The sequence below is a fragment of the Oncorhynchus mykiss genome, chromosome 2 (genome assembly GCF_013265735.2).
Source record: "Oncorhynchus mykiss isolate Arlee chromosome 2, USDA_OmykA_1.1, whole genome shotgun sequence".
Lineage (NCBI taxonomy): Eukaryota > Metazoa > Chordata > Actinopteri > Salmoniformes > Salmonidae > Oncorhynchus > Oncorhynchus mykiss.
Window position 1 is genome coordinate 48,051,617 of NC_048566.1, and position 27,933 is coordinate 48,079,549.

Sequence of the window (27,933 nt, forward strand, 5' to 3'; positions counted from 1 at the left end):
AATTTCTTCTTAACAAACTAAAGTTTTGGCAAGTAGATTGGGACATGTACTTTGTGCATGACACAAAGTTGCATGACACACAGTTGTTTACAGACAGATTATTTCACTTATAATTCACTGTATCACAATTCCAGTGGGTCAGAAGTTTACATACACGAAGTTGACTGTGCCTTTTAAACAGCTTGGAAAATTCCAGAAAATTATGTCATGGCTTTAGAAGCTTCTGATGGGCTAATTGACACATTTTGAGTCAATTGGAGGTGTACCTGTGGATGTATTTCAAGGCCTACCTTCAAACGCAGTGCCTCTTTGCTTGACATCATGGGAAAATCTAAAGAATCAGTCTAGACCTCAGAAAAAAAAATTGGTCCCACAAGTCTGATTCATCCTTGGGACCACGCAGCCATCATACCGCTCAGGAAGGAGGCGCGTTGTGAAAATCAATCCCAGAAAAACAGCAAAGGACCTTGTGAAGATGCTGGAGAAAACAGGTACAAAAGTATCTATGTCCACAGTAAAACAAGTCCTATATCGACATAACCTGAAAGGCCGCTCAACAAGGAAGAAGCCACTGCTCCAAAACCGCTATAAAAAACCAGACTACGGTTTGCGATTGCACATGGGGACAAAGATTGTACTTTTTGGAGAAATATCCTCTGGTCTGATGAAACAAAAATAGAACTGTTTAGTCATAATGTCCATCGTTGTGTTTGGAGGAAAAAGGGGGAGGCTTGCAAGCCTAAGAATCATGGGGCTGGTGAATCATGGGGCTGGCAGCATCATGTTGTGGGGGTGCTTTGCTGCAGGAGGGACTGGTGCACTTCACAAAATCAATGGCATCGTGAGGAAGGGGAATTATGTGGATATATTGAAGCAACATCTCAAGACATCATTCAGGACGTTAAAGCTTGGTCGTAAATGGGTCTTCCAAATGGACAACGACTCCAAGCATACTTCCATAGTTGTGGTAAAATGGCTTAAGGACAACAAAGTCAAGGTATTGGAGTGGCCATCACAAAGCCCTGACCTCAATCACATGGAAAATTTGTGGGCAGAACTGAGAAAGCGTGTGCGAGCAAGGCCTACAAACCTGACGCAGTTACACCAGCTCTGTCTGGAGGAATGGGTCAAAATACACCCAACTTATTGTGGAAGATTGTGGAAGGCTACCCAAAACGTTTGACCCAAGCTAAACAATTTAAAGGCAATGCTACCAAATACTAATTGAGTGTATGCAAACTTCTGACCCACTGGGAATGTGATGAAAGAATATCTGAAATAAATAATTCTCTGCTATTATTCTGACATTTCACATACTTAAAATAAAGTGGTGATCCTTACTGACCTAAAACAGGGAATTTTTACTAGGATTAAATGTCAGGAATGGTGAAAAACTGAGTTTAAATGTGTTTGGCTAAGGTCTATGTAAACTTCCGACTTCAACTGTAAATGTAGGTAGTTATTAAAGTGACTGTGCATAGATGGTAACAACAGAGACTAGCAGCAGCGTAAAAGAGGGGGGTTGCAAATAGTCTAGGCAACCCTTTGATTATATGTTCAGGAGTCTTGTGGCTTGGGGGTAGAAGCTGTTTAGAAGCTTCTTGGACATAGACTTGGCGCTCTGGTACCGCTTTCCTATCGGTAGCAGAGATAACAGTCTTTGACTATCGTGGCTGGAGTCTTTGACAATTTTTAGGGCCTTCCTCTGACACCGCCTGGTATAGCGGTCCTGGGTGGCAGGAAGCTTGGCCCGAGTGATGTACTGGCTGTTTGCACCACCCTCTGTAGTACCTTGTGGTTGAATCCCGGTCAGTTGTCATACCAGGCATTGATGCAACCAGTCAGCTCTCGATGGTGCAGCTGTATAATTTTTGAGGATCTGAGGACCCATACCGAATCTTTTCAGTCTCCTGAGGGGGAATAGGTTTTGTTGTGCCCTCTTCACGGCTGTCTTGGTGTGCTTGAAACATGATAGTTTGTTGGTGATGTGGACACCAAGGAACTTGGTTGAAGCTTTCAACCTGCTCCGCTGTAGCCCCGTCTTGTGGTCCACAATCATCTCCTTTGTCTTTGTCACTCATGGCCGTGCAGTCATGAGTGAACAGGGAGTACGGGAGGGGAATGAGCACTCACCCCTGAGGGGCCCCTGTGTTGAGGATCAGCGTTGCGGATGTGTTATTACCTTTACACTTGCACCCTGGGGGTGGCCCGTCAAGGAGTCCTGAATCCAGTTGCAGTGGGATTTGTTTAGTCCCAGGGTCCTTAGCTTAGTGATGAGCACTATGGTGTTGAATGCTGAGCTGTAGTCAATAAATAGTATTCACACATAGGTGGTCTTTTTGTACAGGTGGGAAAGGGCAGTGTGGATTGCAGTAGAGATTGCATAATCTGTGTATCTGTTTGGGGGGTATGCAAATTGGTGTTGGTCTAGGGTTTCTGGGATAATGGTGTTGATGTGAGCCATGACTAGCCTTTCAAAGCACTTCATGGCTACAGATGTGAGTGCTACAGGTTGGTAGTCATTAAGGCAGGTTACCTTAGTGTTCTTTGGCACAGGCACTATTTTGGTCTGCTTAAAACATGTTGGTATTACAGATTCGGACTTGTGAATGTTGACCTGTTTGAAGGTCTTCCTCACAGCGGCTGCGGAGAGCGTGATCACAGTCTTCCGGAACAGCTGGTGCTCTCATGCATGTTTCAGTGTTATTTCCCTCGAAGCGAGCATATGTAGTTTAGCTTGTCTGGTAGGCTTGTGTCACTGGGCAGCTCTCGGGTGTGCTTCCCTTTTGTAGTCTAATAGTTTGCAAGCCCTGCCACATCCGAGGAGCGTCAGAGCCGGTGTAGTACGATTCGATCTTAGTCCTGTATTGACACTTTCTTATAAGCTACTTGGTTAGAGTCCCGCTCCTTGTAAGCGGCAGCTCAAGCCTTTAGCTCAGTACAGATGTTGCCTGTAATCCATGGCTTCTGGTTGGGGTATGTACGTACTGTCAATTTGGGGACGATTTCATCGATGCACTTATTGATGAATCCAATGACTGATGTGGTGTTCTCCTCCATCGAAGGAATCCCGGAACATATTCCAGTCTGTGCTAGCAAAACTGTCCTGTAGCTTAGTATCTGCTTCGTCTAACCACTTTTTAAAATGTATCTAGTCATTGGTGCTTCCTGTTTAATTTTAGCTTGTAAGCAGGAATCTGGTTGATAGAATTGTCATATTTGCCAAATGGAGGGCGAGGGAGAGCTGTGTTTGTGTGGAGTAAATGTGGTCTGGAGTTTATTTTATTTTATTCACTCTGGCTGCACATTTAACATGTTGATGGAAATTTGGTATAACGGATTTAAGTTTCCCTGCGTTAAAATCCCTCGCTACTAGGAGTGCCGCCTTTGGGTGAGTTTACTTGTTTGCTTATGGCGGAATACAGCTCATTCAATGCTGTCTTAGTGCCAGCCTCTGACTGGTGGTATGTAAACAGCTATGAGAAATACAGATAAACTCTCTAGGTAGATGGTGTGGTCTACAGCTTATCATGAGATACTCTACCTCAGGTGAGTAATGGCTCAAGACTTCCTAAGATATTGTGCACCAGCTGCTATTTACAAAAATACATAGTCCGCCACCCCTTGTCTTACCAGATGCCGCTGTTCTATCCTGTCGGCATAGTGTATAACCAGCCAGCTGTATGTTGATAGTGTCGTCGTTCAGCCACGACCTCATGATTCATAAGATATTACAGTTTTGAATGTCCCGTTGGTTGTTTAATCTTCCTCATAGGTTATCTATTTTATTCTCCAAAGATCGCACGTTTGGTAGCAGAATGGAAGGAAGTGGAGCCCTTCCTCTGGCCCCTTTTTCTCTGCCTCCTCTTTACGCAAATCACGGGGATCTGGGCCTATAAACATTTATGTCCATTCAGAAACACATCAGTATATCATTCGCGCTGGGCTCGTCAGACTCGTTAAAGGAGAAAAAGGATTCTGCCAGTCCAGGAATCGCAGTCCTGATGTCTGCGACATTATGTTCAAAATAAGTCAAAATAATTTACAAACAACTCAAATAAATTAACAAAAAAACACAATCGGTTGGGGACACATAGAATGTCAGCCTTCTTCTCCGGCGCCATTGTTAGTCAATGTTCGCTTTGTGACTGACAGGCGCCTGTCCTATCAATAAATCACAAGATGCATATTGTTACTTACAGTGGGGAAGGCTATACAGACCTTTCTGACTTCCGAATTAAAAATTTTAAATGAAAAGAAGCCTAGTTAATATTTTAAATGAAAGAAGTAGTCTCCTGACAATGAGTTTGTTTTCTGCTATTAAGCCGACTGCTGGAGCTTATTGAAAACACGACTCCCGTCATGCAGGGCTCTCTAGGATGTTATGTTAACTTTCACTTTCTGTGGGTGACCTCCTTAGTGACTCTGGCTTCCTGCTGAAATGCTCTCTGGCGGGGTGTCCCTGCTGCTCTTATATTTATATTTATATATATATATATATATATATATATATATATATATATATATATATATATATATATATATATATACACACACACACACACACACACACACACACACACACACACACACACACAGTGGGGCAAAAAAGTATTTAGTCAGCCACCAATTGTGCAAGTTCTCCCACTTAAAAAGATGAGAGAGGCCTGTAATTTTCATCATAGGTACACTTCAACTATGACAGACAAAATGAGAGACTAAAAAATCCAGAAAATCACATTGTAGGATTTTGAATGCATTTATTTGCAAATTATGGTGGAAAATAAGTATTTGGTCACCTACAAACAAGCAAGATTTCCGGCTCTCACAGACCTGTAACTTCTTTTTAAGAGGCTCCTCTGTCCTCCACTCGTTACCTGTATTAATGGCACCTGTTTGAACTTGTTATCAGTATAAAAGACACCTGTCCACAACCTGACGCCTCTATCACTGAGATGCAGTGTCTTAGACTGCTGCGCCACTCGTGAGCGTGTATACATTTCTATAATGCGGCAGGTAGCCTAGTGGTTAGAGCGTTGGACTAGTAACTGAAAGGTACAAATCTGTCGTTCTGCCCCTGAACAGGCAGTTAACCCACTGTTCCTAGGCCGTCTTAAAAAATAAGAATTTGTTGTTAACTGACTTGCCTAGTTAAATAAAGGTAAAATAAATAAAGTAAGTAGATAGACCCCGTATAAATTTAAATTTGGCTTAAATTATTTGATCATTTGTCATAACTCCAATCCTTCTATATGACAGCAAAGTTAGTGTCCCTTTTACAATCATGGGGTAAAAGCCCCGCTGAAATTTTACACCTGGAATTTATCAGAATTAGTTTTTCCCCACAAAAGGGCTTTATTACAGTCAGAAATTATCCTCAGTTTCATCAGCTGTCCGAGTGGCAGGTCCCAGACGATCCCGCAGGGGAAGAAGCCAGATGTGGAGGTCCTGGGCTGGCGTGGTCTGCAGATGTGAGGCAGGTTCGATGTACTGTCAAGTTCTCTAAAACGATGTTGGAGGCAGCTTATGGTAAAGAAATGAAGATTAAATTCTCTGACAAACGCTTTAGTGGACGTTCCTGCAGACAGCATACCAATTGCATGCTCCCTCAACTTGAGATATCTGTGGCATTGTGTTGTGACATAACTGCACATTTTAGTGGCCTTTTTCCCCCAGCACAAGGTGCGCCTTTGTAATGTAACGTTCGTGCTGTTTAATCAGCTTCTTGATATGCCACACCTGTCAGGTGTTGGGATCATCTTGACAAAGGAAAAATAACAGGGATGTGCGCAAAATCTGAGAGAAATAAGCTATTTGTTCGTTAGGTCCCACATTTATTTAGGATCATGAAACATGATTTAGGATCATTAAACACTTTACACTTTGTTTATTTTTGTTCAGTATATACATTTTGCCGTAGTGTGTAGAGAAACATTTGTAGTTTTTAACATGATCTCTGAGTGAGAGGGGAAAAAATTGATGGTGGCCCCCTTGGTGGGTAATTCGACCAAGATTACTACACATTTTTAGATAGCTGGCTGCTAGACTAATTTACGTATCTAAAAAATGTTAGCTGTTACGGCTAATTGAGTGTCTGTTAGTGACTGACATAATAAGAAATAAACTGCTGATTCACAACCAAATTTAGAAATTGCAATTTGTTTATTCTACTATTCCTAACTCTCAAATTGGTTTCGATGGAGTCCTTTTTTTCACATCTAAACTGCAGAGAATGATTCACTTCCAGGCACACTTTTATTTTTTATTTGTATTAATTTGAACCATTTATTGTCAGTATCTAGGTTTCCATCCAGTTGGTGACAGATTTTCACGCTAATATTCAAAAATATGCATCATCATATTATACTTTTTTTGCTTAAGTTTTCATGTACTGAATAAAAAAAATCTAAAGTTGAATGTGTTTCCAACGCATTCAGCTTTTCAGATAGTTTTGTCACAAACTGTTACGTTAAATAGCAAATGTGCCTACTCTGGTCTTGGAACATGCTCTCTAGCCAACAGCTCCCAGATACAGTACCGGTCAAAAGTTTGGACACACCTGATCATTCAAGGGTTTTTCTTTATTTTTACTATTTTCTACATTGTAGAATAATAGTGAAGACATCAAACTATGAAATAACACACATGGAATCATGTAGTAACCATTTATAGTTGAGATTCTTCAAAGTAGCCACCCTTTGCCTTGATGACAGCTTTGAACACTCTTGGCATTCTCTGAAACAGCTTCATGAGGTAGTCACTTGGAATGCATTTCAATTAACAGGTGTGCCTTGTTAAGTTCATTTGTGCCTCAAACAGATTAAAGAAAGAAATTCCAATCAGTTGTTGTGACAAGGTAGGGGTGGTATACAAAAACCAAGTCCATAATATGGAAAGAGCAGCACAAATAAGCAAGAGAAACGACAGTACATCATTACTTTTAAGACATGAAGGTCAGTAAATCCGGAAAATGTCAAGAACTTATAAAGTTTCTTCAAGTGCAGTTGCAAAAACCATCAAGATCTATGATGAAACTGCCTCTCATGAGGACCGCCACATGAAAGGAAGACCCAGAGTTACTGCTGCTGCAGAGGTTAAGTTCATTAGATTTACCAGCCTCAGAAATTGCAGCCCAAATAAATGCTTCAGAGTTCAAGTAACAGACACATCTCAACATCAACTGTTCAGAGGAGACCGCGTGAATCAGGCCTTCATGGCCGAGTTGCTGCAAAGAAACCACTATTAAAGGACACCAATAATAAGAAGAGACTTGCTTGGGCCAAGAAACACGATCAATGAACATTAGACCGGTGGAAATCTGCCCTTTTTGTTCTGTAGTCCAAATGTTGAGATTTTTGTTTCCAACCTCCGTGTCTCACAAAGACTGGAGAAACTGTGATTTATTTAGAATTCAAGGCACACTTAACCAGCATGGTTACCACAGCATTCTGCAGCGATACGCCATCCCATCTGGTTTGAGCTTAGTCCCACTATCATTTGTTTTTCAACAGGACAATGACCCAGAACCTCTAGACTGTGTAAGGGTTATTTGACCAAGAAGGAGAGTGATTGAGTGCTGCATCAGATGACCTGGCCTCAACAGTCACCCGACCTCAACCCAGTTGAGATGGTTTGGGATGAGTCGGACCGCAGAGTGAAGGAAAAGCAGCCAACAAGTGCTCAGCATATGCGGGAACCCCTTTCAAGATGGTTGGAAAAGCATTCCAGATGAAGCTGGTTTAGAGAATGCCAAGAGTGTGCAAAGCTGTCATCAAGGCAAAGGGTGACTATTTTAAGATTCCCAAAATATAAAATAATTTTTTATATTTATATTTATTTTTTTAATATATTTTTTGACGGTTTCTACATGATTTCTAATGTTTTAACAGCTTTGATGTCTTCACTATTATTGTACTATGTAGATCAATCAAACCCCTTGAATGAGTAGGTGTGTCGACCCTTTGACTGGTACTGTTCATGATGAGATTATTATGGTTAAGTGCGAGAGTGTTTGTTTTTCAAGCATCGATCCTCATGTCATCAGAATAAGACCATAGTTTTTTATTTTATTGGAAAGGCGCATCAAGATCACGTGCACTTTCTTTTTGACCTAGATAAGTATCACCAAATTTCAAAACTGCAAACATATTGGAATCACTGGCAGACTCTCAGCTAAGAACTTTTAAAAACTTCAAATGACAGTATATTGTGAATGTGCACCAGTCTGTTTTAGACCCGTTTCAGCAGCTACGCTTGTCTTTAATTATGTGTTAAACTGCTTTGATCATAGGAATCACTGTGCTGCCATATTTATAGACCTATCCAAGGCCTTTGATTCTGTCAACCATCCCCTACTCATTCAAAGGTTGTCTGAAATGGGTCTCAACCAGGTGTCTTGCAAGTGGTTTGGGAACTATCTGTCAGACAGGGCACTGTTATATATTACTAAAGGTGTCCCTCAGGTCGATTTTGGGACCTTTCCTCTTCACAATTTTTTTGGTCTAATTGCAAAATCCTGTAACGTTAATCTGTATGCAGATGACAGCATTATGTACGCTATTGGCCCTACTGCTGACCAGGCTATGTTAACATAGCTGCAATCTGATTTTGTTTCCTTGCAGACAGCCCTTGTTTAATTGGTACGTCATGCGGGGGAAAAACATTATGTATACTGTATATACAAAAGTATGTGGACACCCCTTCAATTGTAGTGCTTTCGACTATTTCAGCTACACACGTTGCTGAAAGGTGTATAAAGTTGAGCACACAGCCATGCAATATCCATAGACAAACATTGGCTTTAGAAAAATGACCTTACTGAAGAGCTCAATGACTTTCAACGTGGCACCATCATAGGATGCCATCTTTCCAACAAGTCAGTTTGTCCAATTTATTCCCTGCTAGAGCTGCCCCAGCACAGCACTGTTTATGACTACAAGCCTATCAGCCTAATGGCTGGTGTAACCGATGTGAAATGGCTAACTAGTTAGTGGGGTGCGCGCTAATAGTGTTTCAAACGTCACTCTCTCCGAGACTTGCAGTAGTTATTACCCTTGCTCTGCAAGGGCCGCGGCTTTTGTGGAGCGATGGGTAACGCTGCTTCGAGTGTGGCTGTTGTCGATGTGTTCCTGGTTCGAGCCCAGGTAGGGGCGAGGAGAGGGATGGAAGCTATACTGTTACACTGGCAATACTATAGTGCCTATAAGAACATCCAATAGTCAAAGGTATATGAAATACAAAAGGTATAGAGTGATTATGATTTATTGATTGTTTTTTATAAGATTAGTGTAATGCTAGCTAGCAACTTACCTTGGCTTCTACTGCATTCGCTTAACAGGCAGTCTCCTTGTTGAGTGCAATGTAATCAGGTGGTTTGAGCGTTGGACTAGTTAACTGTAAGGTTGCAAGATTGGATCCCCCGAGCTGACAAGGTGAAAATCTGTCGTTCTGCCCCTGAACGAGGCAGTTAAAACACAGTTCCTAGGCCGTCATTGAAAATAAGAATGTGTTTTTGACTGACTTGCCAAGTTAAATAAAGGTATAAAGAAATAATATATATATATATTGTTATGAAATCTTGAAATCGGCCCTAATTAATAGGCCATTCCGATTTAATCGGTCGACCTCTAGACAATACCCCCGTGCACAAAGTTAGGTCCATACAGAAATTGTTTGTCAAGATCGGTGTGGAAGAACTTGACTGGCATGTACAGAGCCCTGACCTCAACTCCATCAAACACCTTTGGGATGAATTGGAACGCCTACTAAGAGCCAGGCCTAATCGCCCAACATCAGTTGCCGACCTCATTAATGCTCTTGTGGCTGAATGGCAGCAAGTCCTCGCAGCAATGTTCCAACATCTAGAGGAAAGCCCTTCCAGAAGATTGGAGGCTGTTATAGCAGCAAAGGGACCAATTCCATATTTTATGATTTTCGACTAGTGTTAGTGCTAGGTGTTCACATACTTTTGGTCATGTAGCGTATGTTTTTTTCAAATTCTCGTAGAATTATTTCAGTTTACACATTATTATATATAGTTTGTTGTTCTTTTTACCCCTTTTTCTCCCCAATTTTGTGATGTCCAAATGATAGTTAGTCTTGTCCCATCGCTGCAACTCCCGTACGGACTCGGGAGAGGCAAAGATCGAGGGCCATGCGTCCTCCAAAACACGAACCCGCCACACTGCTTCTTGACACACTGCTTGCTTAACCCGGATTGCAGCTGGCTGCGACACAGCCCGGGATCGAACCTGGGTCTGTAGTGACGCACGAAGCACTGTGATGCAGTGCCTTAGACCGCTGCGCTACTCGGGAGGCCTAAATAATTTGACATTTGAAAACATAGATGAGCTAGTTAAGAAGCTTAGATTTTAAAGTAGGCTTCTTTTCTAGAACTAGATCATGCCTCCCTAAACGGCAGGAAGTAGGTTGTACTGGCAACCTTCCTGCCAGCTCTTGATTATGGTGACACCATTTATCAGAATGCAGCAGCCACTACTCTAAAACCCTTGGATACAGTGTAGCATAGCGTGCTTCGCTTTATCACAGGTGACCGGTTTAATACTCATCGCTGTATATTTTATCAGAAGGTCGGACATCTCTACATTCCTGTATATTACTTGTTGTTTACACAGCTGTGCTGCACAAGCTTCCAACGTACCTCACTTCCCTGTTGAATTGTAAAAATATGAGGCACGAAACCCGCTCACAGGGTTTCTTATCTCTTGATGTCCCTAGTGTCTCTACCAACCTAGGTAGATCATCCATTAGTTTTAACGCCCCCCCCCATGTTCAGAATCATTTGCAATCGTCATTACATCTTGAATCCCTGGAGCCAAAAGGGCAGTTTAGAACACTGATGGGGAATGAATTCACTGAGGTTTTATTTGGGTTGAAATGTAGTGTATCTGTGTCTTGTATTTTCTTTGTTTAGCTGTTTTATTGAATTATGTTGATTGTTTGTTCTCCGAGCACTATTGAGAATTAGACCCTGGTTGGAGTCCCCTGAAATAAATAAACGTTAAATAAAATGATTCAGTGACCGTAGCCTGACAATAGAGACAGGACGCCATAGAAAATCATGGAAGGTTAGCGAAGAAAGACTGTTTAAGCACTGTTTCTCTTTCTCTCTCTCTCGCTCTCACTTCCATGGGGTTATTCAGTCATTCCTGCGAGGCCAATTCACATCTTAGGTACTGCATTTGACCTATAACCTTGACGTCGAGTCAGTTTTAGGCTTTGTAATCCAGTCGGTCAATGCTTGGTTCTACTTAATGTTAAATGTCTAATGTGTGGGGAGTTGAAGAGGCCCATTTACAGAGCAAAAACTGAAAGCTCTCTTTTGAAAGCGCTCTTTTAATGAGTGGAATGCTAAAATGTTAATTCAGTCAAGGGCGCATTTATAGTTTGGTTTGAGAGAGGGGCTTTTTGTGTATTTGTCCATGCGTGTGTTTGTGTTTGATCTGATATCTCTCGAACAGCTACATGAAAACCAGTCATTCCAATTCCCTCAGTGGTCTCTAAATGGGTGACAACCACAATTCGTGAAATGGAGACCTTCCTGGTGACAGTCCTTCTCATGGGAATAGTAAAGAAGAACTCCCTAAGAGAATACTGGAGCACAGATCCTATGTTTGCAGCTTCCTTCTTTGCCACCCTCTTTTCCCAAGACTGCTTTCTAGTTCAATGCGATGCCAGCATTTCATCAACAATGCTACTGCCATCCTAAATGACCCACTACACAAAATAAGAAATGTTCTTACCAGCCTAACATCAGCATTTGGTCAGGTCTTTGTGCCATACAAGGAAAGGAAAGGGGGATACCTAGTCAGTTGTACAACAGAATGCCTTCAACTGAAACATGTCTTGCGCATTTAATCCAACCACTCTGAATCAGCGAGGTGCTGGGGTCTACCTTAATCGACCTATGCGTTGATGATTCCTTGATGTTGTGGAAGGTTAGGCTGGGGTTAACTACATTATCAAAAGTATGTGGACACCTCGTCGAACATCTCATTCCAAAATCATGGGCATTTATATGGAGTTGTTCCCCCTTTGCTGCTATAACAGCCTCCACTCTTCTGGGAAGGCTTTCCACTAGATGTTGGAACATCGCTACAGAGACTTCCATTCAGCCACGAGTATTAGTGAGGTCGGGCACTGATGTTGCGCAATCAGGCCTGGCTCGCAGTTTGCGTTTCAATTCATCGCAAAGGTGTTCAATGGGGTTGAGGTCAGACAGGCCAGTCAAGTTCTTCCACACCAATCTCGACAAACCATTTCTGTATGAACAGTTCTTGTGCTGACATTACTTCCAGAGGCAGTTTGGAACTCAGTAGTGAGTTTTGCAACCTAGAACAGGCAAAAAACTTTTTATGCGCTTACTAAATGGCTGTGTACTCAATTTTATACACTGGTCAGCAACAGGTGTGGTTGAAATAGCCAAATCCACTATTTTGAAGGTGTGTCCACTACCATTAAAATGTTTGGACACACCTACTCATTCAAGGGTTTTTCTTTATGTTTTACTATTTTCTGCATTTTAGAATCATAGTGATGACATCAGAACTATGAAATAACACATATGGAATTATGTAGTAACTAAAAAAGTGTTTAACAAATCAAAATATATTTTAGATTCTTCAAAGTAGCCATCCTTTGCCTTGATGACGTCTTTGCACACTCTTGGCATTCTCAACCAGCTTCACATGGAATGCTTTTCCAACAGTCTTGAAGGAGTTCCCACATATGCTGAGCACTTGTTGGCTGCTTTTTCTTCTCTGCGGTCCAACTCATGCCAAACCATCTCAACTGGGTTGAGGTTGGGTGATCGTGGAGGCCAATCATACCTGATTGGCTCAAACGCAATAAAAAGGAAATAAATTCCACAAATTACCTTTTAACAAGGCACACCTGTTAATTGAAATGCATTCCAGGTGACTACCTCATGAAGTTGGTTGAGAGAATGCCAAGAGTGTGCAAAGCTGTCATGGCTACTTTGAAGAATCAAATAATCTCAAATCTAAACCATATTTTGATTTTGTAAAAAAAAAAAAAGAGTTTTGTTTAATACATGATTCCATGTGCATTATTTCATAGTTTTGATATCTTCACTATTCTTCGACAATGTAGAAAATATTAAAAATAAAGAAAAACCCTTGAATGAGTAGGTGTGTCCAAACTTTTGACTGGTACTGTATATAATTAGTATCTATATATTATTTGTTGTTTGAAATTAGCAGCAGCACTACAGAACCATCGCTACACCCCGGGCACATTAGACTCCACATTCCTCACTTGCTAGATCTGTAAATAAAAGGGAAATTACACAAAATTATCAATTTGTTAGTTTTCTTCCAGACAAGACATTGGTGATATGATTTAAGCATTGACATTGACTCAGAACATAATTGTTTGTTTTTTTTAGCAATTGTAATACGACTGAGAACACCATTTGAACACCATATAAAACCTAATTTGGGATTTTAAAAAAAAAACTTTTCTATGGCTCCCTTCAGAGTTGTTTATTAACCATCATTCAGGGGAGAAAATAAGAACGTGCCCATTTGAAAGCTGTGATATTTTTGGGGATTGTTATATGTAACGTTTTTTTAAGTAGCTCTCGTGCTAGAAATGTGTGTTGATCTAAAATAGTATCTAGACCTATTAGTTTATAAAGTAGTATCCAGACATTTATTCTATCTTTCAGCTGTAAATTTTAGTCGAGTACTAATGTAGGCCTACTACTGTGTTTAGCCTTCACCGGCCCCTTTTGAAGTGTCGAGTCCTGCTTTAGTAAGCGCATAATTGGCTAGAATATCCCTTATGTTGATATACTGCCAAGATAATTGTAGAATCCAGGAAACTGCAGAGCTAAATTCTATATTGCCTTTAAAATCAAACCTTTATGGGCTTACTGTTGGCCTTTGTCATGATGACGTGTGTGTGTGTGTGTGTGTGTGTGTGTGTGTGTGTGTGTGTGTGTGTAGTGGTGGGCAACCCCAGACAACTGATCCCAGGCCAGATTTGTCATTATGCACTGTGCAGACCAGTTCGGGTTAAATGTAGAAGTGGAGAGTTCTGAATATTTTTTTTTACAAGCAGACATGATGGGTCTGAAGCCATTTAATCATGGATAATGCCTTAAGAATACCCTGAAGAATGCAATTGGCTATGCAAAAGGGCCATCTTGCGTAGTTGTGTCAAGTTACAAATTGTGGGGCTGCGCACATATATTTTTGCTACGCAAGTACGCAAAACGGCATTTTTTGTTGCGTACTTGCATAGGGGATAAATTTGGCTTTAGACACATTGTAGCTCATAAACAACCCAACTTCCTTTTTCTTAGACATAACTGTCCCATCCCGGTGTGTCCCATGACAGTCACTGAGGTGGCTGGGTTCAGGTTGTGACCGACATCCTCTACAGCTCGTAGCTATCAGATGACCACCCACACAAAGGGCTGAACATGCACTCTTCATCACCCTGACCCAATTAGGCTACTCACTCACTTTCCCCTAGCAGCAGTTTAAAACATTCATGAGTGTATCTTGTTTTTGTTGAACAGCCGTATTTATCTGGACCTGTAAGTAGATCCTCACTATCTGCCTTCCTAAGTGAGGTTTAGTGTGGGAGCTAGTGTTTCATGGAGGTTCTCGTGGTCATAGGTCAGTGTGTTTTTCTCTATGTAGGCTTGCTGTCCTCCCTCAGCTCAAACTGCAGACGATATTCTATGTGTGTGTGTGTGTGTGTGTGTGTGTGTGTGTGTGTGCTTTCCATAGTCTCAAAATACTTCCTCTTCCGGTCTCTTTTTTTTTTTTGCAGTTGCCTATAAACACAGGACAGGACTATTGAAAGCCAATAGTCCTGGGCTTTGTGAAATGACACACTGGTTTTGCTCCTTGAAACGGAACGCAGCACTAAAGTGGCCATTTAAAATCGTTAAGCTACTACCCTTGCTGTTTTTCTATGACAGTAGCATTATTACGATGCTCTTAGAGTCCGTCATGCAATTCCATTGCAGCTACATTATGTGGACGCCATAGAACAGTAGGACATGACCAGCCGTAGAAATCAAATCAATGGTTGTCTTTTCCCTCCCTGCTCAAACTCTCATTCTGTGTAGGTAGGTCTATATGGCTCTGTCAGAGAAGGCATGTGTGTCAGACAGAGAGGTCAGCTCTCTGAAGAGCTAGGCTATAACCTGCCATGTTCTCCCCTCACACACAAGTCTAATCAACCACAAGCTCAAAACTCCTCCTGCAGCTTGCCAGTGGCTGCTCCTCCACCACTCATTATTCCCTTATTTTTAGCTTGGAGGTTTTTAGACCAGAAAAAAATTGGTTGTCATGATATAACGGTAGCTGTATTGGAATTGCTGCAGAGTGAGAGGGTGGGAGAGATTCTCATTTACTCAGCCGTAATGCATAATTGAAACAGCTAAAATTAGCAGACTCGTTTCATTTAAAACATTTTTTTATGGTTGTAACTTTTCTCCCAGGAGTGCAAGGGGTATAGCCTAATGGAGGGGAATTGCATTTACAGCTAGGCTACATTCAGAGTAGGGTAAATGGACAATGCTACGGGCTATCTGTTATGTGTGGACTGACTGGGGTTCATTCTTCTGCCATGTGAGTACTAGTTTTAAATTCATCTGCTTCTTTTTCCTCATTGAGCTCCCCATTTCTGTTGTTGTGGGAGAATGCCATACGGTTGGGCACTTATCCCCAGCCACTTTGAAGATGATATCCAAAGCATGGCGTCTGTTTGAATGCACAAAACGTTAGTCCAGGCCTGGATATGTAGCCACACCGTTTATTGGGATGATGACGATTATAATCACTGGCTCTGGAAGGACGTGTTCGCCCTCTCATTAACACTGAGACAATGGAGGCAGCTATAGGAACTGTCACTCATTCGCAGGGCTGGGTCATTTTCCCTCCATCACTATTGTCTGTGAAGGAGGTTCTTATGACCTCTACTGTGTGCTTCCTTTCTCCTTCAAGACTTTAAATGAAGCCTAAGTCACCTAGAAACCATCTTTGACACAACAGTCCCAAACAGTATTTTGGTGAATCTCTTTATCCATCATGCCCCTTGCTACACTTGAGCCGACTCTCTGTCTGTGGCCATGTGCCCTTCATCTAGTCTCCCTGTACACTCCTTCCTCCCATCCCCCACCCATACATCAGTCCCTTTCTTCCCAGCATTAGTAATCCCTGTGTTTATTATCCCTGTGTTTTATTTATGTGTCAGTCTTCGGGAGACACCCTGCAGCCACTGACTAGCCTACAGGGTTGTTTGTTACCGGCTTGCATTTAGAGGGCACAAGCAGCAGACACCTTTCACAAGGAATAGTGCACAGGCCTAGTTGTGGCCCAGTTTTGTTGGTAAGGGCAGGAAAAAACACTGATAGTGCTACGTAAGAAAAGGGAGTGGGTACTTCGCCTCTCAGTCATGAAAGGAAGTTAAGCAAAGTGGAAAAAACATATCATGCGATCTTGTTTGCTTATGCCTTTGCTGCATGTGCCTTTTTAATAAGGTCAGTCAAGAAACTAACTACGTGTGTGTCTACCCTGCATGGTGACTGGCCTCCTGTGAAGGGCGTCCAGGAGACACGTGTCAACCACACTAGTGTAATTCTGAACGAAACTAAAGTACTGTAGTTTGTGACTGTCCTTGATTCTCAGAGGGGGATGGCCGGGAGCTAAAGACAGATGGAAAGAAAGTGTGAGAGAAGTAAAGCTTGCCAGTTAAATGAGCAGCAGAAGTGACACCATACACTTCAAAGTCATGGCTGCAGGCTCAACGTGGAATAATGGCGTGACTCACATTTAGCGAACGGGCACAGCTGTTCTGACAGCGACTGTAATAGACTCCTGGACTGAAGTCATTCTAAAAGACCCACTGTGCTGTTTTTTTCACTCACAGCTTTGCTGGAGCGGCCTCTGAAAAAAGGCCTCCGTTTTCCTTTGAACGTCCAATGTCCCACAGCCTTTCACCAGTCCTGGTTCCCTCCTTGGCATTGTAAAACACTCTCTCTATCAGTAGCTCATATTCTACATTTTCTGGTTATTATAAACCAGACTTCAAAAATTATATCCAAGTGTTTATCAAAGTTAGCTGGCCAACTGATTGACTCTCTCTGTAAAGTCCCTGGCCGTGGTTCAGCATGGAACATGTTTGGCAGGGCCCAGCGCCACAGGCTCAGCCTCAGTCACTCATTTCTGAGCCTGTCCCTGGCCTAGAGCATACCTGCAGATAGATCTAGACACCCTAGATCTGCTATGCATTACTGCAGCTCTATCATGCATTACTGCAGTCTGCAGCTCTACATAACGATGCGTGCATTTGATGGCATTTCACTGCTGAAGTCGGAGTAGGCTATTGCAGTTATGCTGGTCATGTCCTACTGTTCAGTTGACTATTGGTAAGTACACTAAGGATAAGTGTAGTAGCCAAATCAACTGCATTTCTCTTTCTTGAGCTATACACGCCATGTACGGGAGTGGACGGTATGTCCTGACTTTGGCCTCAGCACGATTGCACCACTAAATGACAGCATTGATGATAGGATTTTACTCAGTCGACGTTGGAGCATTTCTGTCACGCGGGTCAAAATGAAAAGTCTACATGGCATTTTTTTGTCTGTAGGTCCTTTCAGGTTTCATATTTCATGCCATGTTTACCAAAGGCAGTCAGTAATACGTCAGTTTAACCACAGGTAGACAGAAAAAAAGTATATACAGTGCATTTGGGAAATATTCAGACCCCTTCAATTTTTCCAAATTTTGTTATGTTAAAGCCTTATTCTAAAATGTATAATTATTTTTTCCCCCTCATCAATCTATAGACAAAACCCCATAATGACAAAGCAAAAACAGGTGTTTAGAAATTGTTCCTAATTTATAAAAATAAATGATGTCACATTTACATAAGTATTCAGACCCTTTACTCTGTACTTTGTTGAAGCACCTTTGGCAGTGATTACAGCATTGAGGCTTGTGTATGATGCTACAAGCTTGGCACACTTGTATTTGGGGAGTTTCTCGTTCTTCTCTGCATATCCTCTCAAGCTCTGTCAGGTTGGATGGGGAGCGTCACTGCACAGCTATTTTCAGACCTCTCCAGAGAGGCTGAGCCACTCAAGGACATTCAGAGACTCGTCCCAAAGCCACTCATGCATTGTTTTGGCTGTGTGCTTAGGGTCGTTGTCCTGTTGGAAGGTGAACCTTTGCCCCAGTCTGAGCTCCTGAGTGCTCTGAAGCAAGATCTCATCAAGAATCTCTCTGTACTTTGCTCCATTCTCCTTTCCCTCGATCCTGACTAGTCTCCCAGTCTCTGCCTCTGAATGACTACATGATGCTGCCACAATGCTTCACCGTAGGGTTGTTGCCAGTTTTCCTCCAGACGTCATGCTTGGCACTCAGGCCAAAGAGTTCAATCTTGGTTTCATCAGACCAGAGAATCTTGTTTCTCATGGTCTGAGAGTCCTTTTGGTGCTTTTTGGAAAACTATAAACTATAAAACTCCAAGCGGGCTGTCATGTGCCTTTTGACTGAGTGGCTTTCGTCTGGCTACTCTACTAGAAGTCGACCGATTAATCAGAATGGCCGGTATTTTTGGACGCCAATTTTGCCGATTTAAATACGTTTTTTTTAAATATTTTTTTTAACTAGGCAAGTCAGTTAAGAACACATTCTTATTTTCAATGACGGCCTAGGAACGGTGGGTTAACTGCCTTATTCAGGGGCAGAACGACAGATTTTTACCTTGTCAGCTCAGGGATTCAATCTTGCAACCTTACGGTTAACTAGTCCAACGCTCTAACCATCTGCCTCTCATTGCACTCCAATAGGAGTTACGCAAATGCAGTAAGAAGCCAAGGTAAGAAGCTAGCTAGCATTAAACTTATCTCATAAAAAACAATAAATCATAATCACTAGTTATAACTACACATGGTTGATGATATTACTAGTTTATCTAGCGTGCCCTGCGTTGCATATAATCGATGCGGTGCGCATTCGCGAAAAAGGACTGTCGTTGTTCCGTGTACCTAACCATAAACATCAATGCCTTTCTTAAATTCAATACACAGAGGTATATGTTTTTAAACCTGCATATTTAGCTAAAAGAAAGGTTAGCAGGCAATATTAACCAGGTGAAATTGTGTCACTTCCCTTGCATTCATTGCACGCAGAGTCAGGGTATATGCAACAGTTTGGGCCGCCTTTCTCATTGCGAACTAATTTGCCAGATATGTATGTAATTATGACATAACATTGAAGGTTGTGCAATGTAACAGCAATATTGCACTTTTACTTTCTTCTCCAACACTGTGTTTTTGCATTATTTAAACCAAATTGTGCATGTTTCATTATTTATTTGAGGCTTAATTTATTTATTTTATTGATGTATTATATTAAGTTAAAATAATTGTTCATTCAGTATTGTTGTAAATGTCATTATTACAAAGAAATATTAAAAAATCGGCCGATTTAATCGGCATCTGCTTTTTTTGGTCTTCCAATAATCGGAATCGGCCATAAAGGCCTGATTGGTGGAGTGCTGCTGAGATGGTTGTCCTTCTGGAAGGCTCTGTCAGAGTGATCATCGGGTTCTTGGTCACCTCCCTGACCAAGCCCCTTCTCCCCTGATTTGCTCTGTTTGGCTGGGCTGGGCAGCTGTAGGAAGTGTATTGGTGGTTCCAAACTTTTTACATTTAAGAAAGGTGGAGGCCACTGTTCTTGGGGACCTTCAATGCTGCAGACATGTTTTGGTACCCTTCCCCAGATCTGTGCCTCGACACAATCCGGTCTCTGAGCTCTACGGATAATTCCTTTGACCTCATGGCTTGGTTTTTGCTCTGACATGCACTGTCAAATGTGGGTCCTTATATAGACAGGTGTGTGCCTTTCCAAATCATGTCCAGTCAATTGAATTTACCACAGGATAATCAATGGAAACAGGATTCACCTGAGCTCAATTTCAAGTCTCATAACACAGGTTCTGAATACTTATGTAAATAAGGTATTTGTTTTTTTTATTTTTATGCATTTGCTAACATTTCTAAAAACATTTTTACTTTTTCATTGTGGGGTATTGTGTGTGGATTGAGATTTTTTATTTTTTTTTAAATTTATTTTAGAATAAGGCTGTAACATAACTGTGGAAAAAGTCAAGGGGTCTGAATACTTTCCGATTGCACTGTAAGTATGTTTTCAAAATGTATACTTTTTCTAGCTCATTGCAAAGTGGTTTGTGAAGCACTGATGGAGCCTGTCTTCCGTTGCCTATTGCTGCGTTCATTTCCTAGTCAGAACTAGGAATCTCTGAATTCTTTCGATTTGCTAACTGGTTTTAGTTATACATGTGCCACATTCAATCAGTTGGCAAGTTGAACATTTCAGCGTTTCGTAGTTCTGACAAGCATGTGAACGTGGCATATACATTTGCTGTTTGAGATGCTGTAGCATCAGCTCTCGTGCTGTCTGGCAGGTTTTCCGCTCAAAGGCTCTGTACCTACAGTATATGCTGTAAATGAGATGCATAACTAATATAATAGACACGCACCAATATGTGACAAATTTTTTGTAAGAAAAACAAATTCAAGAAAGATAGATTGGGACAGACATTCCCATTCTGCCCAATTAGTCTAGTCCAGTCCTGGGATTTGTGTCCCTGTATGGCCTTGTCTTCATCAGGACTGAGTGGAGCTGTGTCCCTGTACGGCCTTGTCTTCATCAGGACTGAGTGGAGCTTAAAATATAGCAGCCTCTCTAGTGATTGTTGTTCTCAGCTAGCCTACCCACTCAGGCACTGACAGAGGGCTCTGCTCCAGTGGCCTCTTACTGTTCCCCATGAGAGCTCCCCAAAATACCCCTGATCAGTCACACACACACACACACACACACACACACACACACACACACACACACACACACACACACACACACACACCAACCAGCATCTAGAATAGCCCATGCACCCCACCACCCCTTTCCCAACCAGCATCTAGAATAGCCCATGCACCCCTTTCCCAACCAGCATCTAGAATAGCCCATGCACCCCACCACCCCTTTCCCAACCAGCATCTTGAATAGCCCATGCACCCCACCACCCCTTTTCCAACCAGCATCTAGAATAGCCCATGCACCCCACCACCCCTTTCCCAACCAGCATCTAGAATAGCCCATGCACCCCACCACCCCTTTCCCAACCAGCATCTAGAATAGCCCATGCACCCCACCACCCCTTTCCCAACCAGCATCTAGAATAGCCCATGCACCCCACCACCCCTTTCCCAACCAGCATCTAGAACAGCCCATGCACCCCACCACCCCTTTCCCAACCAGTATCTAGAACAGCCCATGCATCCCACCACCCCTTTCCCAACTAGTATCTAGAATAGCCCATGCACCCCACCACCCCTTTCCCAACCGCCATCTAGAATAGCCCATGCACCCCACCACCCCTTTCCCAACCAGCCAGCGTTTCAAATAGAAATACGCAGTTCATGCTCTAGCTCCTGCTGAGCACTCTCAGTATAACATAGAGCTGTCATTCTGCAGCCGGAAGCACACGTACACATATGATGTTCTCTCTTTCTTAAAATAGACCTGGCTAAGCCACCCTATTGTGACGAGTTAGCTAATCCACCCTATTGTGACGAGTTAGCTAATCCACCCTATTGTGACGAGTTAGCTAATCCACCCTATTGTGACGAGTTAGCTAATCCACCCTATTGTGACGAGTTAGCTAATCCACCCCATTATGACGAGTTAGCTAAACCACCCTATTGTGACAAGTTAGCTAAACCACCCTATTGTGACGAGTTAGCTAATCCATCCTACGTGTTAGCTAAACCACCCCATTGTGACGAGTTAGCTAAACCACCCTATTGTGACGAGTTAGCTAAACCACCCTATTGTGACGAGTTAGCTAAACCACCCTATTGTGACGAGTTAGTTAAACCACCCTATTGTTACGAGTTAGCTAAACCACCCTATTGTGACAAGTTAGCTAATCCACCCTATTGTGACGAGTTAGCTAATCCACCCTATTGTGACGAGTTAGCTAATCCACCCTATCCCCTATAAAGTACACTGCTTTTGACCATAGTTCATAGGCCCTGGTAAAAACAGACTATGTAGGGAATACGGTGCACTTTGGGAAGTAGTCAGTAATTGATCCCATCTCCTTTTATAGCCCTCTGAAATGCTATACAGCTGTATACATCTTTGGGAGAGGTTTATGTTGGACAGGGGTGTCAAATATATGGCCTGCGGTTTTGACAAAAAAATGTGAAATTAGTGATGGGGAGAAATCGAACAGTTACATATCGCAATATTATTTTGGACAATGTTATATGAATACTTTTATTCCAAGTACCACATTCTTTTCCTAGATACCTTTTGGCTAGCGCTAGTCAGCTGTACCTGCTCTAAAACTCCGGTATTTTTTTATCCTATAGCTTGTTCTCCATCTTCTTTTTTAATAGTGAGCCAACATGTTTTCAGCACTTAGAACTAGTTTAGTAAATTCATGAATCATGCTCTCTTGTCTCTCTGCAGCAGACATATTGTGAGCAATATCTTTGCAACGTCAAATTGAAATTAAATCGCAGTATCGAATCGCATTACATATAGAATGTTGAGAATCGCAATACATATCGTATCGGCACCTAACTATTGTGAGGTCCCTGGCATTTCCCAGTCTTAGTAGAAATGATCATGAACCTACATTCATACCGTTTCTTGACTGTGTCCAGCACGCTAATAATCATCGAAAGGAAAGCTAGTCAGTCAGGGAGCATCGAATATTCCCAAAACAATGGATAGAGGACCACTTTTTTGCTAATTTTGACGGCGAGGGAAATATGAAACTTTCAGTGCGGCCTTCCGGACCTCCGTTGAAGACAGAATGCGGCCCCGGGGCCAAAATGAGTTTGACACCCCTGATGTCGGCCCATCTCTCCTCTGCTTCTACTACCTTCTGGTAATAGGAAGAGCCAGCATCTCCTCACCCCTCTCCTGAATAGGTCCACATTCTGCAAATGTAAAATGCATTTGTTTCTCTTAGCTCTCCATATCGTGATGTGTGTGTCTTTTGAGATGGGCTATTTGTTGTGTGGGGATGCACATGCATGCATCACCATTACATTAGTTCTTTAGCAGACACTTATCAAGAGCCATTTACAGAACGTTCATTCATCTGAAGATGGTTGGGTAAGGCAACTTGCATGACGACGGAGGCTGAATTCCTCTGCTCTGTTCGCTGAATACTGTTACTTCAGTCTGAGACTGCCTTCGTTGGAAGTCGTTTGTGGTGACCTCAAAATGGGACTCTCAGAACAGTTAATGTGTTTGGATCCTAGAAATCGCCGGGTAGCTACTCGGATCCAGACTCATTGCAGAGAAAAAACTAACGTCCGTGGGCGTGGCGGAGCAAGGAGTTTGGGTAGCCAGGCTATGAAATGTAACCAAGATACATGATGCAGAAAGCCACTAAAATAAAGTATCTGTCAAACCTTGTCTTTAGCCTGCCTGGATGGTAGATGGGCAGATTTTGCACCAGGCAAGCTCAATCAAGCCCAGCTAAAGTATTTGAAATCATTTCAAATAGTCTTTGAACCCAGTCTGGTTTGTATGTGTGAGGATGTGACTGCAGCCCAGCCAATGCAGTATGTAGGTCATCTGGGCAGCCAGAAATCCTGATGTCGGAGGAATGAGGGGGAGGTGAGAGAGAGGGATGGATAGTGAGAGAGGGGGAGGATGGAGGGAGAGGGAGAGAGGAGATCAAGAGGAGCTTAATCTGTGCCATCATGTAGAAACAGCTGGCTCACCAGTCAATCTTATCATCTCCCTCTCAAAACTCAAACACACACACATATTGCAGAGCTGCTAGTCATCTGTTGTCAGGGTGTGCCAGACTGTACTTTCCCTGACAGACAGCGGGGACAATAGGTCAGGGGATCAGCTGCTTTTTAAATGTTTATTTAACCTTTTATTTAACTAGGCAGGTCAGTAGAGAACAAATTCTTATTTTACAATGATGGCCTACCACGGCGAAACCTCCCACCACCTGGACGGCGCTGGACCAATTGTGCGCCGCCCTGTGGGGCTCCCGATCACGGCCGGTTGTGATACAGCCTGGGATCGAACCAGGGTCTGTAGTGAGGCCTCTAGCACTGAGATGCTGCGCCACTCGGGAGTTAAAGGAAGTGCCCAACATGGGGCACGAACCCACGACCCTGAGAATAAGAGTCTCATGCTCTACTGACTCACCACTCTCAACTGTTTTTGTATTTTGGCGATTATCCTACCAGACCACTCAAAATTGTGTGGACAATGGAGCCTATTTCGAGTCGTTCACAATTCACATTTGTTGCAAAATTCCCTATATAGTGCCCTATGGGTCAAAAGTAGTAGTAGGAAGTAGGGTGCCATTAGGGACAAATCCATTGCCATCATAGTCCTGCTAGTGGTGTGTGCCGTTTGGGAGCCGTTTGTTAGCCATTGAATAGCCTGTACCTAGACTACTAATGTATTATTTTTTTGGGGGCGTGGGGATCGAAGATTGGATCTGACATGGATGCACATTTTTTAACTAAATGCCTGGAGCCCCGGCTGCAATGTCAGACTAACATTCAGCCATTTCGGCTATGTTATCATGACAAAGTAGGCCTATATATTGTGGACAGGGAAGGGAGAATTACTGTTTGTCAGCAGCAGAACAGATTCAAGTCAAGTAAAGACTAGTTAGATTGTTTGTTTGGACAGCTACAGTGCCTTGCAAAAGTATTCGGCCCCCTTGAACTTTGCGACCTTTTGCCACATTTCAGGGTTCAAACATAAAGATATGCACTGCCAATTTTTCAGTTTTTGATTTGTTAAAAAAGTTTGAAATATCCAATAAATGTCGTTCCACTTCATGATTGTGTCCCACTTGTTGTTGATTCTTCACAAAAAAATACAGTTTTATATCTTTATGTTTGAAGCCTGAAATGTGGCAAAAGGTCGCAAAGTGGGGGGCCGATTACTTTTGCAAGGCACTCTAACTAGCTGATTCATCTAGGCTACATTCACTATGATCAGCTGATAGCCCACACCAGTAGTGGTTGCTTGCTTAGCCTATCATAATTAATCATATATTTCATTGTCACACACCGGACAGGTGCAATGAAATGTGTTGTTTTACAGGGTCAGCCATAGTTGTACAGTGCCCCTGGAGCAAATTAGAGTTAAGTGCCTTGCTCAAGGAAACATCGAAAGATTTTTCACCTTGACCTACTACTATGTGTGATGAGTGATTTTGTAGAAAAGTAAAGGGGCAATCTGCAGTTGCTACATACATTAAAAATCAAATCAAATTTGATTTGTCACATACACATGGTTAGCAGATGTTAATGCGAGTGTAGCGAAATGCTTGTGCTTCTAGTTCTGACAATGCAGTAATAACCAACAAGTAATCTAACTAACAATTCCAAAACTACTGTCTTATACACAGTGTAAGGGGATAAAGAATATGTACATAAAAATATATATGAATGGGTGATGGTACAGAGCAGCATAGGCAAGATACAGTAGATGGTATCGAGTACAGTATATACATATGAGATGAGTATGTAAACAAAGTGGCATAGTTAAAGTGGCTAGTGATACATGTATTACATAAGGATGCAGTAGATGATATAGAGTACAGTATATACGTATACATATGAGATGAATAATGTAGGGTAAGTAAACATATTAGGTAGCATTGTTTAAAGTGGCTAGTGATATATTTTACATCATTTCCCATCAATTCCCATTATTAAAGTGGCTGGAGTTGAGTCAGTGTCAGTGTGTTGGCAGCAGCCACTCAATGTTAGTGGTGGCTGTTTAACAGTCTGATGGCCTTGAGATTGAAGCTGTTTTTCAGTCTCTCGGTCCCAGCTTTGATGCACCTGTACTGACCTCGCCTTCTGGATGAAAGCGGGGTGAACAGGCAGTGGCTCGGGTGGTTGTTGTCCTTGATGATCTTTATGACCTTCCTGTAACATCGGGTGGTGTAGGTGTCCTGGAGGGCAGGTAGTTTGCCCCCGGTGATGCGTTGTGCAGATCTCACTACCCTCTGGAGAGCCTTAAGGTTGTGGGCGGAGCTGTTGCCGTACCAGGCGGTGATACAGCCACGCCAGGATGCTCTCGATTGTGCATCTGTAGAAGTTTGTGAGTGCTTTTGGTGACAAGCTGAATTTCTTCAGCCTCCTGAGGTTGAAGAGGCGCTGCTGCGCCTTCTTCACAATGCTGTCTGTGTGAGTGGACCAATTCAGTCTGTGATGTGTATGCCGAGGAACTTAAAACTTACTACCCTCTCCACTACTGTTCCATCGATGTGGATAGGGGGGTGTTCCCTCTGCTGTTTCCTGAAGCCCACAATCATCTCCTTAGTTTTGTTGACGTTGAGTGTGAGGTTATTTTCCTGACACCACACTCCGAGGGCCCTCACCTCCTCCCTGTAGGCCGTCTCGTCGTTGTTGGTAATCAAGCCTACCACTGTTGTGTCGTCCGCAAACTTGATGATTGAGTTGGAGGTGTGCGTGGCCACGCAGTCATGGGTGAACAGGGAGTACAGGAGAGGGCTCAGAACGCACCCTTGTTGGGCCCCAGTGTTGAGGATCAGCGGGGTGGAGATGTTGTTGCCTACCCTCACCACCTGGGGGCGGCCCGTCAGGAAGTCCAGTACCCAGTTGCACAGGGCAGGGTTTTCGTTGCATGACGTGTCAGTGGCACTGTATTGTCCTCAAAGCGGGCAAAAAAGTGATTTAGTCTGCCTGGGAGCAAGACATCCTGGTCCGTGACTGGGCTGGTTTTCTTCTTGTAGTCCGTGATTGACTGTAGACCCTGCCACATACCTCTTGTGTCTGAGCCGTTGAATTGAGATTCTACTTTGTCTCTATACTGACGCTTAGCTTGTTTGATAGACTTGCGGAGGGAATAGCTGCACTGTTTGTATTCGGTCATGTTACCAGTCACCTTGCCCTGATTTAAAAGCAGTGGTTCGCGCTTTCAGTTTCACGCGAATGCTGCCATCAATCCACGGTTTCTGGTTAGGGAATGTTTTAATCGTTGCTATGGGAACGACATCTTCAACGCACGTTCTAATGAACTCGCACACCGAATCAGCGTATTCGTCAATGTTGTTATCTGACGCAATACGAAACATATCCCAGTCCACGTGATGGAAGCAGTCTTGGAGTGTGGAATCAGCTTGGTCGGACCAGCGTTGGACAGACCTCAGCGTGGGAGCTTCTTGTTTTAGTTTCTGTCTGTAGGCAGGGATCAGCAAAATGGAGTCGTGGTCAGCTTTTCCGAAAGGAGGGTGGGGCAGGGCCTTATATGCGTCGCAGAAGTTAGAATAACAATGATCCAAGGTTTTTCCAGCCCTGGTTGCGCAATCGATATGCTGATACAATTTAGGGAGTCTTGTTTTCAGATTAGCCTTGTTAAAATCCCCAGCTACAATTTTTGACTGATACATTAACGATATGTACCCATTAATTATTGAGGAATATCACTTATAAATGCCTCATGAGTTTAGCTCAACTGTCGTAACCCATCAGAGCCCCAAATATACGCTTGTTTTACTTCAGTGTTTGTAAACCATGTAAATTGGAGGCCACTGTGTTCTTGGGGACCTTCAATGGTGTAGACATTTTCTGGTATCCTTCCCCAGATCTGCCTCGACACAATCCTGCCTCGGAGCTCTACAGACAATTCCTTGAACCTCAAGGCTTGGTTTTTGCTCTGACATGCACTGTCAACTGTGGGCCCTTTTATACAGTGGGGAAGAAAAGTATTTAGTCAGCCACCAATTGTGCAAGTTCTCCAACTTAAAAAGATGAGAGAGGCCTGTAATTTTCATCATAGGTACACTTCAACTAAAAAATCCAGA

General features: G+C 42.7%; 1 protein-coding gene across 6 annotated transcripts in view; it reads left to right on the plus strand.

Moving 5' to 3' along the window:
* The window catches only part of osbpl5 (oxysterol binding protein-like 5), a 106,566-nt gene that overhangs the window by 24,208 nt on the left and 54,425 nt on the right, over positions 1–27,933 (plus strand). Inside the window, exon 1 of one of the 6 annotated variants that reach the window (XM_036949793.1) lies at positions 15,376–15,629. The exons of the other annotated variants lie outside the window; for them this stretch is intronic. The gene's annotated coding sequence lies outside the window, so the exon portion shown is untranslated. Of the gene's footprint in view, positions 1–15,375; positions 15,630–27,933 lie in introns of those variants that run through there. 6 annotated transcript variants of the gene reach the window in all.